The following is an 18696-nucleotide window of genomic DNA, read 5'->3' as shown; positions in this document are numbered from 1 at the left end:
CGGGCGCGTGGTGGGAAAAAAGTAGGGGGTGGGGGGGAGAAGGGGAGGGGCTCGGCGGTGGCGTTCCGCCCATCCGTGTCCCCCCCCCCCCGCTTTACTGGCCCATAACACGGAATGGAATGCGGGGGCGGGGCCGCCGCCGGCCTCAACCTTCGGTCACCTCTGCTGGGGAAAGCCGGGTAGGAGGGCGCCCACACGGCGTGGGTCGGGGTGGGTGGGGAAGGGCCTGGGCTCCTGCCTCAGAGGCGGGAGCCGCCGTGGGTGCCCACCACGCGTGCCCGCAACAAGCGCTTCTGGCAACCTCAGAGAGGCGCGCCCCCGAATTACTTCCCCTCCATTAGAGGCAATACGGTAGCTGCCGCGCCGCAGCGCGGAGCAGGGGGCCTGGCGCGCGCGCCACGGGCTGCTCGCCATTTCCCGCCCCCGCCCCCCCTCCATCCTTCCATCGGTGTCACCTGCCGGTTCGGCGCGGCAGAACCGTCCCCGGCTTGGGAAGGGTACTCCGGTAGCCCGAGGCGAAGGGTTGGTCGCCACAAGAGCCGCGGTGAGTTTAGAGGGAGCGGGGTTGGCCCGCGCGCCGGGCGGGCTCGGCGGCTGGGCCCGGCGGTGGCCATCTGGCCCCGTTAACGTTTAGCCAGCCGGGCGGGCGGGAAGGGGCTCTCTCATTTATTTTTTTTTTCTTTTTTTCTGTCTTCGTTTAAAAAAAAGGGAGCATTCGGGATCGTGCCCGCTCGTCAAATTAAATGGCTTTCCGGGGGCGGGGGGGGGTGATAAAAAATAACCAAAAACACCCAAAAAAAATCGTGAGAAAAGGAATCCTGGCGGCAGGCTGAGGGTATGGGGCTCCTGCGCAGCGCTGGGTAAGGGCTACCTCTGGCTTGTGGCGAGGAGCCCTGGCGCTGATGGCAGCCATGCTGATAATATGAAATATTACGAAAATGCTACACAATACAGATCGGGTCCAGCCAATGAAGCCGATCCCGCCCTCCCTATGGAGGGAGACTTTGACGTCTCGTTTTTTATCCCAATCGACATCTTTTTCTTAACGAAATATTTTGGAATTTTCTCTCGGAAACGGCATCTTTTTGGCGACTCGCGGTGGAAAGCGATCCTCGTTCGACCGGCGGGCGGGCAGCTCTTGCCAGAAGCCGTCATTGGGTTGCCCCGTGTGGTTACCGCTCAGGTAGGCTAGTTTGCCCAGCCGGACTACATTTTCCATGATGCAGAAGGCAAGTCGTCATCGGGGATGTGCCCGGCTCCCCCCGGGAATGCCGCGGGAGAGCACCGAGCCGCCCAGCGCCTTGGGCACCTGCTTTCTGTCACCACCAACAGCCCGGACTACACCAACAGTTTATTTTCTGAGCAGAGGATTGAAGAGCTTTGCAGAAACTGCTTTTTTTGTTGTTTGGTGTTGGGTTTTTTTTCCGTTAAAAGTGGATGGGAAATTAAATGAACTGAATCAGACTCGCTGACTTTGATTATTTTTTTTTTAAGAAAAATCCTCGCTGGGATATTAACTGGGTTCTTCCTCATTTTAGGCATATATTTTACAAGTGCTCTACTGGATTTATAAACTTAACTCCAACTAAATTTTGGGGGCGTTGGGGAGCCTGAATGCTACAGGCCAGAGATGAGGATGTAGTACTTTCTTTAACTATTAATATGCTATTGATTTCAGTATTTCTGAGAGCAGAGAAATAGAATATGTAGAAGGTAAAAAAGAAACTTCATGACAGCGTGTGTATGAGAGCAGAGGAAAATTAAATATAATTTTCACCCCATCACTTACTGTTTGCTAATAATTGTTCGCTTCTCAAAGCAACTTTTCTTCTGTGTTGTTCTAGCACTATTTCTGTTTTAAGCAAGTGTCTAGGAAGCCAGGAAAAATGCTCTTCTAAATTGGGCAATGGCTGTTCTTTACCAGGTCCTAGCCACCTGCTGCAATAAAAATAGCACACTAATGCCACTGGAAGAATTCCTCCCATTACAGTAAAGAAACTTTACAGTAAAAATTAAGGAATAAGAAGAGCGAGAGGAATGCCAATGAACACCAAAACATCCATAATAAGCAGAAGTAGCCCATGTGTCAGTTTTCTCAACTTAGTCCTTCTTTTCAGATCGGGGCCGAAATTATTAAATTAACTTAAGAAATCCCAGAGAAAAGCAGGTGGAAGAGCCCACAGATCCACCTCTTTCATCCTTCTACCACTTAGCAGGAATGGCTACTTCCCATTAAGTCTATGAATATTAATAGCTACACAGGACGCTGGTGAAGCTTTTTTATTTCTGAGCGAGGGAGTCCTTGGCGAGGTAATGGTGTCTTTGCTCTCGACATTCCGCCATAAGCAGCAGGTGTACTTCTCCTTTGGCTCCCTCTGTGCTGGTGTAGCCCCATAACGACTTGCAAATTGTCATCTGAGGCTAAAGTTCCCTTGTCCTTCCTGCCAGTGTTGCCCCTTGAGCCCCTTTAACTTTCTGAAAGCAAATGGGAAGATGTATTAACTCCAGGGAAGAAATTAATGTGTGTTAAAGCCACACCTGAACTGGTTTTTGATTTCTATCTAGGTTTTTTTTTTCAGTGGGTGTTCTTGCAGAAAGACCTTGCTGAGAAGAGCATTCTTTTCCTCTTTTTCTGCCTCATGGTTTTGGGAGATCTGTATTCCAGAGCTACACAAAGAAAAAGGAATGGCTGCAAATAACTTGGTTAACTTCTTGCACGTAGTCAAGGGCTATTCTATGAGCAGCTTGGAAAAAATCCTTGTACACCATCAGTGAAATTCCTTCTTAATAATGTTTTAAAGTGTTAGGCCACTTGTAGTCATTTTAGCTCGTTACATTAAATCTAAAGGGCTTCAGTGTTTTACCAGTTGTGCTAATTTAAAAGAGTGATTGCACACAGCTGCGCAGTCATCTTTGTATGAAGCAAACAATGGTCTAAATGTAGAAAAATGGATGGCAGACGACCTAATGCTGGCCAACACAAGTCACCCTGGTGGTTAAAACTTATCTGGAAAGATGAGACTCAGCGTTCCTGCACTGAAGCTGAAGAAGAATCTGTATTCATGTGCTGCATAAAATATTTCTGAACGCTGGGAGGGTAGGGGGTCAGGGATGAAGAGGAGGAAACTTGGGAAGGGAGACTAGTGGGTTCTCAGAGCTAGAGCTTTAAGAAAAAAAAAACACAAGAAAAATTATTTGAGGTGACAGAACTAAAATAATCAAATGCAAGAAAGACTGATTGGCCTATAGAAACAGATGAATTTACAATGCTAAACCAAGTATTTTTTATCCTGTTTCTTTAAGCCTTTTTAGATAACTAGGCATTTCAGTTCTTGTAAGTTACAGGTTTTATGGATATCGAATTTATCATTTGAAAGCCTGGAAAAACACTGCTGTAGGTAGAGGTGGTGAATGTCCTTGCACTTTGCCGTGTGATGACTCTGGAAATTCAAATACAGGAAAAACAGATAGTGCTGATGAGTGCCAGTGAAGTTATCATCTTAAGTTTGGTCAATGAAGAAAACAATGTAGTTGGTCAATATCTTCAGTTTTACAATGTTTCCTTAACATAGTTTCCTTCGTTATGTTCATAAACTCTTTTTAATCTAAGGAATTAAAAAAAGAACATTTGCCTTTTACTAGCCTTTTAAATCAAATACTCTAGGATAAATATTGCCAGCTCTTCAGAGTCTCTCATTAAAGTGAAAATAAGACAGCAGCACTGAATGAGACCTTTCAAAGTGCAGCTTTTTATTCTAATTAAATTCCGTGATGATTCCAAAACTGGAGTCAGAGACTAGAATCTAAAAGCTATTAGAAAAACGTTCTTAAAATACTAAGCGTGCTTTACGAGTCTCCTAAAATAATGAAAAGAGACAAACATCTTAATTTGAGCTAAATCCTCTTGACATTCATTTCTGTGTACGCTGCCTTTTTGTGGCTTGATACTTGATGTATGAAGTCATTCTGAGATGGACTGAAGGGGAGGGCATTTTGTGTGCCAGAGTCCCAGAGCTGTGTGAATTAATGCTGCTCTGTATTTCCTCAAGGAATGAGCACATTCAGTTTACATTTATTGAGAATAGACCATGGGAATAAATTATTTCTTCCTTATAAGGGGGCTTGTGTTGGGGTATCTGTTGGGACAGTTTAGCTCACTGCTAAGTTACTAAGGATAAAAGCATCACTGTTGCAAGTAAAATGATAACGTGCAAGTGACTTCTTGAAATTAAACACATTGAACTGATTTAGAGGGTTCAGAATTTCAAAATCTTGGAATAGAGGAGCAGGAGTGACTCACCTTCTTCAGAGTTTTAACTTATTCGCTTACCATTTGCAAAAAGTCAAAAGCAGAAAATGCTGTCTCTGAGAGGAATCTAGATTTGACATTGTCTGGGTTTGTTGTGACCTTCTGTTGATCTGAGTTGCAGAATTCATGAACACTCAAAGTAAAAACAGTGTTATTCTTCTCACAAGATTTTGTAAATGTTATTTTTAAAGGATTATATTTTTCTAATATTGAAATAAAAGTAAATTTGGTGAAAACTTCAGGTTTTAAAATACCTTTCGTATAGGTATTTTCTGTCTTTACTGCAAGTACATATACTTAATTGTGGTAAAGTGGTTAAAAAAAAAAAAAAAAAATTCCTCAAAGCTCTGTATTCTTCTGGTCAGAATTCCTCCACCAAAAATGTTGTAAGCCAGTTCAGAAGTTAATCGGGTGCAAAATGCCATTGATCAGTCTACCAGCACGTATAGGAACACCTCAGCACATACAGCGTACAGAAAGTTAAGTGGACTCGTGGTCTAAAAGGAAACAATATTGGACTGCCTTCTTGTGGATAAGCACCCTGTACTAACAAACCTCCTTTTCATTTTCTTGGGCTTCCTGCCTTTAAACTGCACTTTACTTCAAACTTCTTTGCATTAGACCAAATAACTGCTTTGCTGTAGCAGGCAACATAATAATTCTTGGTCAGAAACTCTGCAGGGAGAAGGGCATGCAAACCTCAATCTGCTAATGTTGGGAACAAAAGGCATTGCTTATCCAGATTTTCACCTGTGGCAAAGAAGGACAAACAGCATACACTATAATTCTCAGAAGTGCACTTTTTAGGATGCTAAGTGCTGGCTGAACGTCTTTAAGCAAAAAAACCCAACCAACCAACCAAAAAAAAACCTCCCCAAAATGCTCTTTCTCCCATTTCAAGAAGATTCTTTCAGCTCCAGATTCGTTCATGATGGCAAGAGAGCTGCATTTACAAGGGAACAGCTTACATATGCCTAAAACTGAAGTGACTGCCTATGCGCTCTAGAGATGTGGTACCTGTCAGCAGGACCCTTGCTGTGCTGGTGCCTCCGTGTCTCCACCAGCACAGCCAAGACAGCAGTGCAAGGAAGAGGAAAGTAAAGCTAACTGGCCAGCAATCACTTCGGATATTTGCCAGTCTTCTGTGAACTTCCCTGCCTTCATAAATTATAACTGAGCACCTGCAGAAGGTATGGAGGCAGATACAGCTAAGCAACACTTAAATGGTTCCTGTTTAAACAACTGGCATTCTTTCAAAAAGCTCGGGTACAATGTCTGCTTCCCCTAACGTGGTCACCAGTGATTGCATTTAGCAAGCTGGGGAAACTAAGCTGGACTTTAAGATAAGTCTATTTAAAATTTTATTCCCACTGGTACTTAAATTCTTCTTTTACAAGTGTTTGAACAATATTGCAAACCTGTAGCTTTGCTGGGACTGAAACACCCATCAGGATTTACAGACAACTCTTTTCTTGGATTGTATCAGAGACAAGCTTACAAGGTAGTGTTCTGAATATGAGGGCTTCTGTATAATTCAGACACACTATGAAATTAGAGACTGAGGTTTTCCTGTATGTCAGAAAAATGATGCTGTGCCATCTGGTTAAGTTTCATTTGGTCAAAGAGGACTATGCATTGAGGAATAATTACTAAAGACCCCATGTCAGGGTATAATGTCTTGGGGAGTTGTTTTCACTTCTTCTCCCTCCTCTCTGCCCCTCCCCCCCAATTTAATCTTCTATTTGTGTCTGTATAGCAGTATTTTATGTCAACTCCAACCTTAAGCAAAGTGCCATTTAAGTACTTTTGCATGGTGGGTAAAGTAAGTAAAACTTGAGCATTTGGTGCAGGCCTTTAGAAAGTATTTAAAATTTTGTAGCCCACGTGCTAATTACACTGATGTGTCCTTGGTTTACCAAGTTACTCCTGCAACACTGAGTGACTGAGCTGTGGAATACTACCTCCCTTTGGCGCAGTCAGCTCCCACAGTTAAACACAGCTTACCGACATATATCTTGGGTGATGCTGATACACTTTCACCTTTATTTTATACCCCATCTGTAAGTATTTTCATTGTCTATTTGCCTGTTTCTATCCCTTCTTTCTCTTTCCCATCTTCCTTTGACCATACTTTGGTGCTGTCAGGTCATTGTACACCGTACTGTTCTGTCCCGACTAATGCCCCATAGACCTTCTACCTGCTCACCTTCCTTCTTCCTGTTCTTCCTGTCCTGTAGTCTTGGAAGTTGCACCGGAGCTAATATCTCAAGCTAAGCCTTGTAATCAAATTCAGAAGATAGGGGTGAGCTATGGTTAGAGCTCTGCAGTGAAATTTTGTCAGAGAAACCCGTACTTCCTTCTACTTCAGTAGCTTCAAAGGTTTCACTGGAATCCCTTTCTTGGAGCAGGGATTTTTTTTTTTTTCCTCTCTACTGATCTGTCACTAAAACACATCTAACATTTGAAATTCCTCTGAATAACATCATCTAACTTTTGAAGTTGCTCTGGATAGAAAGGGAGAGCATTCTTCTTTTTCCTCTTTTGTGCTCCAGGGATTAAGATGAGCTGAGAGATACGCCTCTGCTGCACTTGGCCCCTTGGAATAACAGTGGCACAATGTACTCTTATATTTCTGGAAAGTCAGTGCTTTGAGCCTCTTCCAGGGGGGTATTAGGAGTAGGAAGAATGTCACAGTTTTACTACTGAAAAGGAAGGGACTCCTTGATACTTAATACATATCCATGCTTCTTTGCTTCTGTAAATTAGGCAGGACTCGTGGGACAGCTGTTTTACAGCTAGACACTGTCCTCTGCTGGTGTGTGTTGGGGCCCTTCCAAGGCAATAGATACAGGCACTGTGTGTGGTGTGGTTCAAACACTCCAGGATATACTGTGACTGCAAGCTTAGGCAGATGTCACCATTGGTCATCCTGCAGATGTTGTGATCCATGTGCAGGAAGGGTAGAAATCTCTTCTGGTATGTTCACGTAAAATACTTTTGTTTTTTTAGTGGTTCAAAAAAATGGAGCCTCTGGGCAGGGACAGGTCTCTGCGGAGCCTCTGAGTTCATCCAGTTGTAGTGAAGGTTCCCCAATCTGAGCAGATGGGAGAATCTCTCCAGTACCCTAACTTGGAACTGCTTCCCCATTAGTAATTTTAATATGTGGTTCTCAGAGCCTTGTTACAGACAGCACAAAAATAACCTCGTTCTTCCTGGTTTCAGTGCTTCTGAACAGCAGCAGCAGCAAAGCCTGGACACAGTTTTTGCTGTGCTCAGGGCAGCAGGGCAGATACCAAAGCTCTCCATATGCATACTTGGACAACTAGTACTGCCTTGGTTTGCACACCACTCTCACCTTTCAATTCATCTCTGCAAACGTAAAGGCTTTGATTTTTGTTTTTCAAAACAAAAGTTTACTGGCTACAGTTGAATGGCTGCTTATGAAGCTCATTAGGAATGCTAGAGATCTCTTCTTTAAAAAGAAAATGAGAAGTCACCAAGATATGAGTTAGGAGTGGAAGAACTGAGGAAGAAAAGGGCAGAACTAATGCCAGTAAGATTTGAAGGATGAATGTGTAAACCCAGTCCCTTGCCAACTCCACCCTCTAAATGGCATTTACTGCCAGGGAAATTGGATCCACCCTGGACTGATTCTAGCATCAGGAAAACCCTCCTAAAGTAGCTCCGGGCCTTGCAAAAGTTGCAGTTTCGTCTCCCAATAATTGATGCTGTGGTGACAACCTCCATCTGGTACTGATGAGTCGCAGCCACCACATCTGCTAAGGGGAAGAAGGCAACTTTTTCCCTTTGCTCAGAATCTGTTGCTGTGTCTGCAGTGATGGTCCTAGGAATGAAAAATCGCTTGCTGATTTTGAGCACTTCTTCAAAGGGAAGGTGTCCCCTATACTAGCAACTTGGAAATGAAACTGCGATCTCTGCTTACTCAGATTTTAAGAAGTGTAAATGAAGAGGAACCACTTAAAGAGCACCTGGGGATTAGTCTAAGTTGCATTATTGCCATTGAATATGGGTTTATTTCATACTGTTTACTAAATGGAGAGTATAACCATAGCAACATTCATGACGTGCTCCGTACGGATCTGCCAACATGATATTGAAATTAGCATTCAGAAGACAACTGTTTGAAAGTAGCTTGAGAACTGAAAAATCATGTTTCAAACTACAGTCTTGATGATAATACACTCCAGCATCTACAGAGTGAACATTATGCAACATTTACTACTTTGGTTTATGCTGATCTCAGCAATTGTATTTGTGGTATCTTTTGTATAGATCTTACCTTGATGAGTGAAAGCATAATGGTATAAATACTGATACCTAGTACTGATTCTGACTAACCCCATAATGGCCATAATTTTTGTGAAGTACTCAAAAAATACAAATACTGCTAGCCTTTTATGCTCGGCTATAGTGCAAAGATAGTCAAAATCTTTTTTCCAAGCTCACTTGGAGAACAAATTAAGAAGGGCAGTTCCTAGACAAGATGAAGGTTCTACTGTCTGCATATAAAGAAAAAAGGTGTGGGGTAAATGGGAATAAGGAGGGGGTTACAGAAGGAAATTCTAGATCTGAGTTAGTCCACTGCTGTCCCAGGTATAAACTGTTGATAAACTTAGTCTAGTAAGTATTTTTTGTTGTTGCATGTTGTGATGTTCTTGCAGAAATCTTTTATGTGGGAAGTTATGGTCTGACAGAATGAAGGTGCATTGAATAATAGCTTGCTGCTTCATGTCTCTCCACAGGTCACTTCTTTCTGAAAGGAGCAGAGTCAACGTAACTACACCTTTCTCATTGAGTCATACCAGCTGTTGCAGGTAATGCTGAACAAAAGTAGTTCCCTGGTTATTCTGCCTGCACTTTTATCTGTGGTTAACTTCGCTGTTTTTGTTTGTGTCAGTTTCTTCTTTCATGTGCATCTGTCACATAGCAGGAAAGACATGTTTCTGTAAGTAAGCTTCACAAGTCGTGTAGGAGATGTGTAGGAAAATATAGAACCGCTTTTAACTAACTTTTGTTAGTTGGCGAGATTTTAAGCTGACTCTGCCCTTTCAACAGATGCTCAGAACAGTGACTGCCCTTTATTGCCTCAACACACCATCTTGGGATAACACATCAGCCAGTCTGATGGAAGATTTTATGTAGAGTTGCTGCTTCCCATGAGTCAGTGCTGTAAATGGCAATTACGTCTGCAAAGAACACAGCATCATTCATGTCCCTTGTTCCACTCATGGCTAGAAGTGGTACATTTACGGAGGGTTATGCTAGTCCTAAGAATCATACCGATCTATAGAAATCATGGAAATGTTGCTAGTAAAACAGAAAAGACTGAATAATTACATGGTTTTTTCCTACGTTTGAAGCATACGGGTAACCCCCAAACTTCTATCACTTCACAAGGTGAGAAAACACATCCTTTTTCAGCAGCAACTCAGGAGCGTGTCAGCCATCAGAGCTAGGTTTAAAGTAGCACATTTCAGATATATTCAAACTGACCAGACAGCTGTGTTACTACTGTTTGTTTTCAATAAATTTGAAACTGGGAAGGACAATCCAGAGGATTTGACAAAGTTTAAGGTACTGGCAGTAAAAAAGGTAAAGAGGACAATCCAGATGATTATTGGCTAGTATCCATGTAGGCAAAAAATGTATAACTGATAGATAAGCTATAAAAGGAAAGCAGTAGAACTAATGTTGGTCAATATTGGTATATGGAAAGCAGACCTGACCACAGTTTTACTGAACAGTACACTTGATAAAAAATACAGTGTTTACATAATACTGGTGTTTATGTAATACTTAGACTTATTCCAAACATTTTGACTTGCCACTGCATGACATTTTTTATATGTCATGATAACTTAATCAATATGACCTGTTAATTAGTAGAATATTGGTTAACTGACAGGCAAAACCAACATAGTAAATGGAGGATTCTAACTGAGCAGTTATATTAGCATTATTTCAGGAACTGCTTTTTGCCATGTGTTTTTTAGTGTTTAAGTTACATCAAAGATTGTACAAAATTATTAATGATACTCATAGATGACCCAAAAAGACTGGGGATGTAATAAGCAACAAAGATAAGTCATTGATGCAGTCCAGATGACTTTATTTAATAAGTCGGGTGCAAGCAGACAAGTGTTTTGTGGCTAACTATTGAGCAATACATCTGTGAACAGTGAAAGCAAACTGTCCTTTTTACCTGCACATTTGGTCTGCCCACCAAATACCAGAGATCAAGAATGATGAAGACACTCAAATTTGGAGCCATTGAAGGTCAGTTGAGCAAGGAGTTCTCAAAATAAATTTATGAAGCAAACACAGCCTTTTGTTTCAGGGGAGTCTAAGCCTCCAGTTTGTTTTCCTGGGTCTCCTTGTATATGGCTCTGATCATCTCTAAAGCATTCAGTTCATGCTTACACAATTTTATTTTGGCATCTCAGAGTAGTGCTAGAACATCCTCATGCTATAGATTTACTCTGCTTTTGAACCTTTACCCAGCCTTTTTAAATATGTCTTATACCATACATGCATCCTACTTCTGTTACCGTTTCTCTGCCTTGCATAGCCTTTTCACATGTATGTATATTTGCTATCATTCAAAACTACTCTATGATCTAATCATCAGCAAGTTTCCAGACCATGTTTTTCCCCTGTGAAGACAGTCCCCATGACAGGAGGTCTTTTAGCTCTCTAACCGGCCCAGCTTACACAAGGCAACCTTAAAACTAGCGGGGTCAACAAAAAAGTATGTCTTATTCTTTCTGTGCGCTCATTATTCTTTGTCTCTCCCAGATTCACTAGTATCAAGACTTAGAGCTCTACAAAATTGCTCTAGATAATTTCTGAACACATCTATTGGTACAGCTGTTGGCAGGGACCTTAAAGGTCATCTAGTTCCAACCCCCCTGCCATGGGCAGGGGCACCTCCCACTAGACCAGGCTGCTCAAAGCCCCATCCAGCCTGGCCTTGAACACTTCCAGAGAGGGGCCATCCACAACTTCTCTGGGCAACCTGTTCCAGTGTCTCACCATGCTCAGAGTAAAGAATTTCTTCCTAATATCTAACCTAAATCTACCCCCTTTCAGTTTAAAACTGTTATCCCTCGTCCTGTCACTACATGCCCTTATAAAAAGTCCTTCTCCAGCTTTCTTGTAGGTCCCTTTTAAGTACCGAAAGGCTGCTATAAGGTCTCCCCAGAGCCTTCTTTTCTCTAGGATGAACAGCCTCAACTCTCTCAGCCTGTCCTCATCAGAGAGGTGCTCCAGCCCTCTGATCATCTTCATGGCCCTCCTCTGGACCTGCTCCAACAGGTCCATGTCCTTATGTTGGGGGCCCCAGAGCTGGACATAGTACTCCAGATGAAGTCTCACCAGAGCAGAGTGGAGGGGCAGAATCACCTCCCTCGACCTGCTGGACATGATTCTTTTGATGCAGCCCAGGGTATAGTTGGCCGCCTGGGCTGTGAGCACACATTGTCAGCTCATGTTGAGCTTCTTATCAGCCAGCACCCCCAAGTCCTTCTCCTCAGGGTTGCTCTCAATCCATTCTTTACCCAGCCTGTATTTGTGCTTGGGATTGCCGTCACCCAGGTGCAGGACCTTGCACTTGGCGTTGTTGAACATGGGGTTTGCATGGGCCCACCTCTCAAGCCTGTCCAGGTCTCTCTGGATGGCATCGCTTGTTGATGGCATCGCCTCCAGCGTGTTGACCACACCACATGGCTTGATGTCATCAGCAACAAATAAAGGAATAAAGCCACGTCTGCAGATAATTCCCATAGTCTAATCATCAGTCATGTTATAGCAAAGTTAATGCTGCTGTTGACTTTTTCATCTTCAGAGATTTGTGTTTTGCTGGACCTAAGAACTGAAAATGCTGGCTGGAATTTTTCTTCTGTTAACAAGTTTTTATTTGGGGATTTAGAGGAGGAATGAAGAGTTGCAGACACATTTGTTGAGGAAGGTGACAATGAATGAACTCTTAAATACGGTGTTTTGGTCAAAAGGCCTTACGGAATTCTTGGCTATACAAAGAGAAATTTCTGAGGACTAAAAAGACAATACTGGTTCTGTGTTTGGCAGTGAAACAATTTTTGCTGGAGTTTGCTTTGTCCAGCTTAGGATTCAGGAAGGCTGTTGATAGACAGGAAAGGTTGAGAGAAGAACCAGAAAAATCATTGATTCATGTGGTGTGATACAAGGAAGTGTTTTTGTTTGGTTTATCAAAGTGTATTGACTGCAGTCCAAAAGTATCTGCAGTGAAATAGAAACTTAATACCTGGCTTTTCCATCTAGCTGACAGAGACATAACAGGATCCAGTTGCTGGATGTTGAAACTGAAAAAAATCAGACTAGAACCAAGTGGTACAATTTTCCCTATATAATGAGGAGTTAACCATTGGAACAGTTTAATGAACATTATAATAGGTTTTCCATCTCTAGTAGTTTTAACCTCAAGAGATGTCTTTCTAAGAAAGATGTATTCTAGCTGAACTCAGCAGTAGTTCAGGAAATCTCAGGGATTCCTATGACAAAACAGATCAGCCCAGATGGTCACAGTGGATGTTCTAGCCCATCTCTGATGGGGACCAAGGTGGTTTTGGTTCTTCCTTCAGCTCTTCTGTGGGCTTACTTCATGATCCAGCTTTTTGGCTATGGATGCTAACATTTGTACTGTAGGTTCAGTGCAGCTGCAGCAATTTAAGAAAGGGCATAATAGTCTGTAAATGGTATAGTGTGGCAAGGGATCCAGACTGCATAAAAGCCTGTTCTAAAGATGTACGCAGAGGACAGGAAGCCACACGTGGAATTTTAGGAATCTTTTTTTCTTGTTTATTCCAGTTTCTAAGCAACAGTCTTCTGAATTAGCAGTGTATCTCTTGATTCTGTACTGCTATATACGTTTGCGGTCACAGACAGAAGGTGGAATGCTGTTTTGGATTAAGAGTCTTAGCTCATGTATTAACTCTTGTATACCTGTATGATTTTAAATGCACCAAGGGTATGTCCATATTGATACTTGATTTTTTAGCTTATCCAAAACTTTCAATTTGTGTTTGGGCTCTTGTTTGTAAAGTGATATGTAGTCCTTCAGATGGAAAGTGCGGAAGTAATTAGTAACATTAGCTTATCATTATTTACAGCTAACCGATTCCCTCTTTGTCCATAGAAAACTAAAATTATATCCTTGCTTGGCTGAAATCTTCCCTTCTGCAAGTAATAAGAAATGCAAATATTCCTTACAATGGCTACTTCAGCCTTCTTGCAGCTTGGGGCAAAACCACGTCGGCAGAAGGACAATGTCTTGTCTCTGATGGCTCTGAAGCCTCTCTGAATTCGACCTGAATATGAACTTATACAAAAGGGACCTCTGTGCAGTGACAAGAACTTGAAAACAGAATATAATTACGTAAGAAATTTAAAATAAGTTGGGGAGCATGTTTGAATGAGATCAGCATTCCAAGTAGTCCCTAACAAGAATTGGATATTTGTATCTTCTTGCCACTCATTTTTCTTTATGACTGATCATCTGAATTTTTCTGTTAAGCTTTCTCCAAGCTGAAACCTTATACCTGATAGCAATCCTTCTTAACAGCCTTTTGATGCAAAGTTGGCCTTGGTATCCTATACAAGTCTCCCAACTTCTTTAATTACTTTGATAATGATAAGAAAGGGATGCGTTAAAAAAGAAAAAAGCATCACAAAGGACCTTGTGTTTTCCTGTCACATGTTGAAGAAGCTGATAAATTGCATGATCTCAAGAATTCAAGAGAAGGAAGAGGCACAGTAGTGCCATGGAAGTAGTAGGTAGTCACCTCGCTGGTCACCTTGTCATTGCAGCCCTGACCAGGAGGGAGCTGCGCTCATTTCTGCCCTTGGCATCAGTAGCTCCAGGGCTTAGCCTCTGTTGAGATGAAGCCAGTTTCTCACTAAGCTCCCAAACAGTATTTTACTACTGAGGAGATTCTTTATTCTCTTTTAAGGGTAGTTTTTATCTTTTACGTTCTCATCCGACTGTCTTGCATGTTCTTTGTCCTTTCACTGGTCACCACTCATTGAGGAGTACACATGGTGTGTCACTCCTTCCTCATCCATCTTTGCATCAGATGGCTGCTCGATTACACTTAAACTGCTCTGGAAACCTACAGGTAAGCAAAGCACCACATTTCTAGGTAGGCCTTACGTCATATGCCTGAACCTCTCAGGTGAGTGGTCCTATGTTTCCATGCCTTGAGGAACCCCAGTTTTGGATTGAGTACTTTTTAAGAATCGTCTGAAACTTTGGCTCTTTGTGTGTCCCCTCCGTGGTGAAGTCTCTGCCTGGCAACTCTCACTGAGACCGGAGGCTCCAAAGTACAGCTGCCATGAGAAGATGGCTTAGTACCTCACACCTCCACGGCTGATTTCTGCCTTGTCCTACTGGAGTCTTGTGTCTCAGGAGCTGCTGTTTGTGTTCCAACAAAATCACAAGCAGAGACCTTGCAAAGCAGCACAGCAGTTGCTGGTCTATGCACAACTACACTTCACCATCATTGCCCCACTTTCTCATGGGCATCTGAAGAAACAAATTTTGATCTGTGGCTGTGGAGGAAGGAGGCAAAACCTTCTCCACCCTCCTCTCCCCAGTTTTGCTTTCTGTCTTTGCATTGAAGGAGGTTTCTCTTCCGAAAGAGACCAAGTCTTTCAGACTTCTCCTGAGATTTCGCTGGGATACGCACCAGGGTTATGTCAAAGTGCTGTCATAATGGGTAGCTGTTTGTAGCAGCAATCTAATTGCTCTTCCAGGCTGAAAGTATTCCTGGCTGAGATTCTCTTCAAGGCTCTTTCAGCTCCATAGATGTAATCTCGTTTCTGCTACAAAATGGTGAGTCTAATCTGCACTTTAAATTACAATGAAATCGTATCCACAAACTGGCAGGCATTCCCCAGACTATCGCACCTTGCTTTTAACATATGGGCTGACTGACACAATCAGATCAAATGATTTTCCAGACTTTTTGCTATATCCACGAGGCAGCATTTCTCATTTAAGATTCCTGTCATGAGGCTGTATCTCCAATGATAGCTTAGATTCTCATCTGGTGTAAATTATCATAGTTCTAGTTGACTTCAATGGATTTGATAATTTATGCCATCTGAAGTTCTGCATCTGAAAACTTTGTAATAAAAAGCAGCTGCTACTTTAACTAATCTGAAAAAATGATAAATGCCTAGTGTGTGTCTGAGTCTAGCTATCTTAATACCTCTTACTCAGCTGCCAGCAAACCACTGCATGCTGGAGAATTGAAGTATTTTGTCCTGCCCCTGAGTAACTAGGATTGTGACTTGTATTCTATCAAAAATGAGAGTCGAACAGACACTGCCATAGTCCTTGACAACAACTTTGCTGGCAGACCCAAAAGCCAACACTCCTTCAGTGAGTTTGTCTCTGCTAGAAGCTAGTCATATCTTTATACTGACCATGTACGTTACATATATTATACATATGCAATATTTTAGAGAAGTTACTTAGGTTTGTCGCTTTAGTGTGTTTTGGTTTCGATTTCTGTATTCATCTTCAAGCCGTATGAATATTACTTGATGTTCGGTATTAATTTGAACTTGTAGATAATGTGAGATTGCACGGATATCAACTATTTATATCAAGAATATGTCAAGAATTTGTAAAGTGTTTCATGGAAAACATGGTCTCTGACCTATTCCAGAATGTGATACTGTAAATAAAATGCCTGTCACGATATGTTTGAAGAAAATGTCTTCTTTATTTACAGCTATTGATTTAACTCTCCACACAGAACAAATCATCATTTTTATATGACTAGACTATGTTATGCAATTTTGCCTGTAAAGAACTGTTTGTGCCGTAAAGTATCAAATTTCTCCTGTTGCTTTAAAAGTTGTATTCAATTGTGCTCTTTCTTTTAGTAACAACAGGGTGTAGCTAAAAACATCACCATTTCTATAAATCACATTTAGTCCTGGCCCGGGCATACTCCATGACTGCTACCCAGGTGGGGGCACCTTTAGAGAATGACAGAAGTTTCTGTGCATGCTCAAAAACCATCCTTAATAGGTCAACAATAAAAAGAATAAACTCCAGCTTGTTCCTCAGAAATCACTGGTCTGACTATCTGACTGTCTTTACACCTTGCAAAGACTGTACATTCATCTAGACCTAGAAGTCACTTTTCCTGGTATGCATGACTAGAAGCATTGATAAATGACAGAATACTGGATTTTAGGAGATAAGCTGCTACCCGAAGGTCATCTTTTACATCTTTAGGGCTGATGGTTTTGCGTTCCCTCTGCATCATCCCCTCTCTTTAATGCCCTACTACATACTTTATCTCTAGCTAGTACTAAGCCCTAAACTCTCCCAAGTGTGATGGTGTTGGAAAGAGGGCAGGAGAGGTATTTTTGCTTTTTCCTCCATTGTCAAATTTTCTTTGAAATGTGTGAACAAGAATGAGTTACGAACCACCAATCGAAAGAAACTAGGTGTTTACAATCCCAAATTGGGAAGGGTATTTTGGCGATATGTGTCAGGTTCTATTACAGTCATGGGACTTGTTAAGGGGATCATGGGTTAGTTACTTTGGACAGTAGCTGTGGCTGTATCACCCAGCAGAGCCTAGTACACGTGAAAGGAACACATTCGCCCTTCAGAAGGCTTCTGGAGGTGCAAACAGAAGCATGATAAAAATTACCCGGCTGACCCTAGGTAAATAAAACACCATCAAGCGCAGCCGAAGTGTCCTTGTCTATAGGTTGGTGGCAAAACTTGAGCAAGGACCTCCCCAAACTTTTCTTTTCCTTTGTTTTCTCAGCCTCCCAGGGTCTTTACCCTCACTGCTGTTGGACCACTGTCCACATATTTGGGTAACTCCATCTCACTACAGAGGGACAATGTCCTCTGCCCATCCCCAACTGCAGCTGCTTTCCTGCTCTTACATTCCTCATATTCCTGCCACCTTGTTCCCATGTAGTGGCCATGTGTGTGAAGTAATCACCAGGGGTGAGAGAAAGGGCAACAAAGACAAATAAATACATGGAGATCATTGTCTCCCTGAGCCTGCAGGAAGCCTGAGGTGTGGTTGAACTAGTCTGGTAATGTTCTGCCCTTTGGCAATATTTTATGTGTACTCAGGGGAAATAACCAGTAGTACAGTCATTTTTACATTTAGGGTATGCAGATGATTTGTGAGTACAATAAATATTTTGTTTATGCAGCACATATGTTTGAGTACAGCTTTACCTGCTTATGAGAACTGACTCTTTATTCTGCATGTGCTTCAAAATATGCTGCTTACTTTTTGCAATGGTACTATGGATAGATAAATAGAGTAGGTTATATGTTGGACATAAATATGGCCACACTTTGTATTGTTTTACATGCTGACATATTGATTTGAATTTATTTGCAGTTAACCAAAGTGCCATATCCAAAACCTGATCTTAATTATGGATATTCAGTTTTCCATTTGCTATAACAAATAGAGAGCATCTTATGTCAGAGATGAGTTTGGATGATAGATATAACATGAGATTCAGTACCTGCAACTTCTCCTCCTGTCCAGCCAAAGGATGCCCCAGCCACTGAGTTACCAGTTGGCTCCAGAACCCACACGGCAGGGATAAACACCGTGACAGCTGCGGAGGGAAGTACTTGGGCTCCAGGGGAAGCTTCAGAGGTGGGGAAGGGAGTCAGCCTGAGCTCCTCCCTCAAAAGCCAGTTTTGCAGCCTGTCCTGCCTTTTTTTAAACTGTGTAAACTGGGATGTAATTAGCTGCTGCTTCTTTTGCTATTCCCATCAACAGCATTTTGAAAACTTAACCCAAAAACATTTTATGAGGCTGAACTGGTAGGATTTAATGTCTCCCTTCAGCTGTGAGAGATTTTATTCTTGTTCAAGGCCTCATTCAAGGCTAGTAATGGAAATACAGAAGCTTGGAAAGGGTTAAAGGCCAAGGCCAAGCTACCAGGGAGCATCTGGTTAGCTGCAGCCCAGCAGGAGAAAAGAGATCTCTTGCCCGTTCTTCTACCTTACTTCTCTTTTTCAGATCTCTTCCGTGTTACGCACCTCTACATGTCATATGGTTCACTAGATTTTCTTATTCTTCCTAGGAAAATAATCTTCTGAATAGAAAGCATTTGCCTCGTGGAAGGTTTTTATGCTTATTTAGTAATAACACAGGTAGAGAGGTTGGCGCTGGTCTCTTCTCACAGGTAATTAGTGATAGAACAAGAGGGAATGGCTTCAAGCTGCAGCAGGGTAGGTTTAGGCTGGACATTAGGAAAAAATTCTTCACAGAAAGAGTGGTCAGGCACTGGAACAGGCTGCCCAGGGAGGTGGTGGAGTCACC

At 42.2% G+C, this 18696-nt stretch overlaps 1 protein-coding gene across 3 annotated transcripts in view; it reads left to right on the top strand.

Moving 5' to 3' along the window:
* The first annotated feature begins 164 nt into the window (after positions 1-164).
* LOC141736129 (uncharacterized) overlaps positions 165-18696 on the top strand; it is a 43705-nt gene continuing 25173 nt past the window's right edge. The window contains exons 1-2 of one of the 3 annotated variants that reach the window (XM_074569876.1): positions 165-544; positions 9073-9144. The gene's annotated coding sequence lies outside the window, so the exon portion shown is untranslated. The other 2 variants (XM_074569873.1, XM_074569874.1) reach the window with 2 other exon arrangements.

The sequence above is a fragment of the Larus michahellis genome, chromosome Z, assembly GCF_964199755.1.
Source record: "Larus michahellis chromosome Z, bLarMic1.1, whole genome shotgun sequence".
Taxonomy (NCBI): domain Eukaryota; kingdom Metazoa; phylum Chordata; class Aves; order Charadriiformes; family Laridae; genus Larus; species Larus michahellis.
The sequence above is the reverse complement of the archived record's forward strand: the minus strand, read 5'-3'. Positions and strand labels throughout refer to the sequence as shown.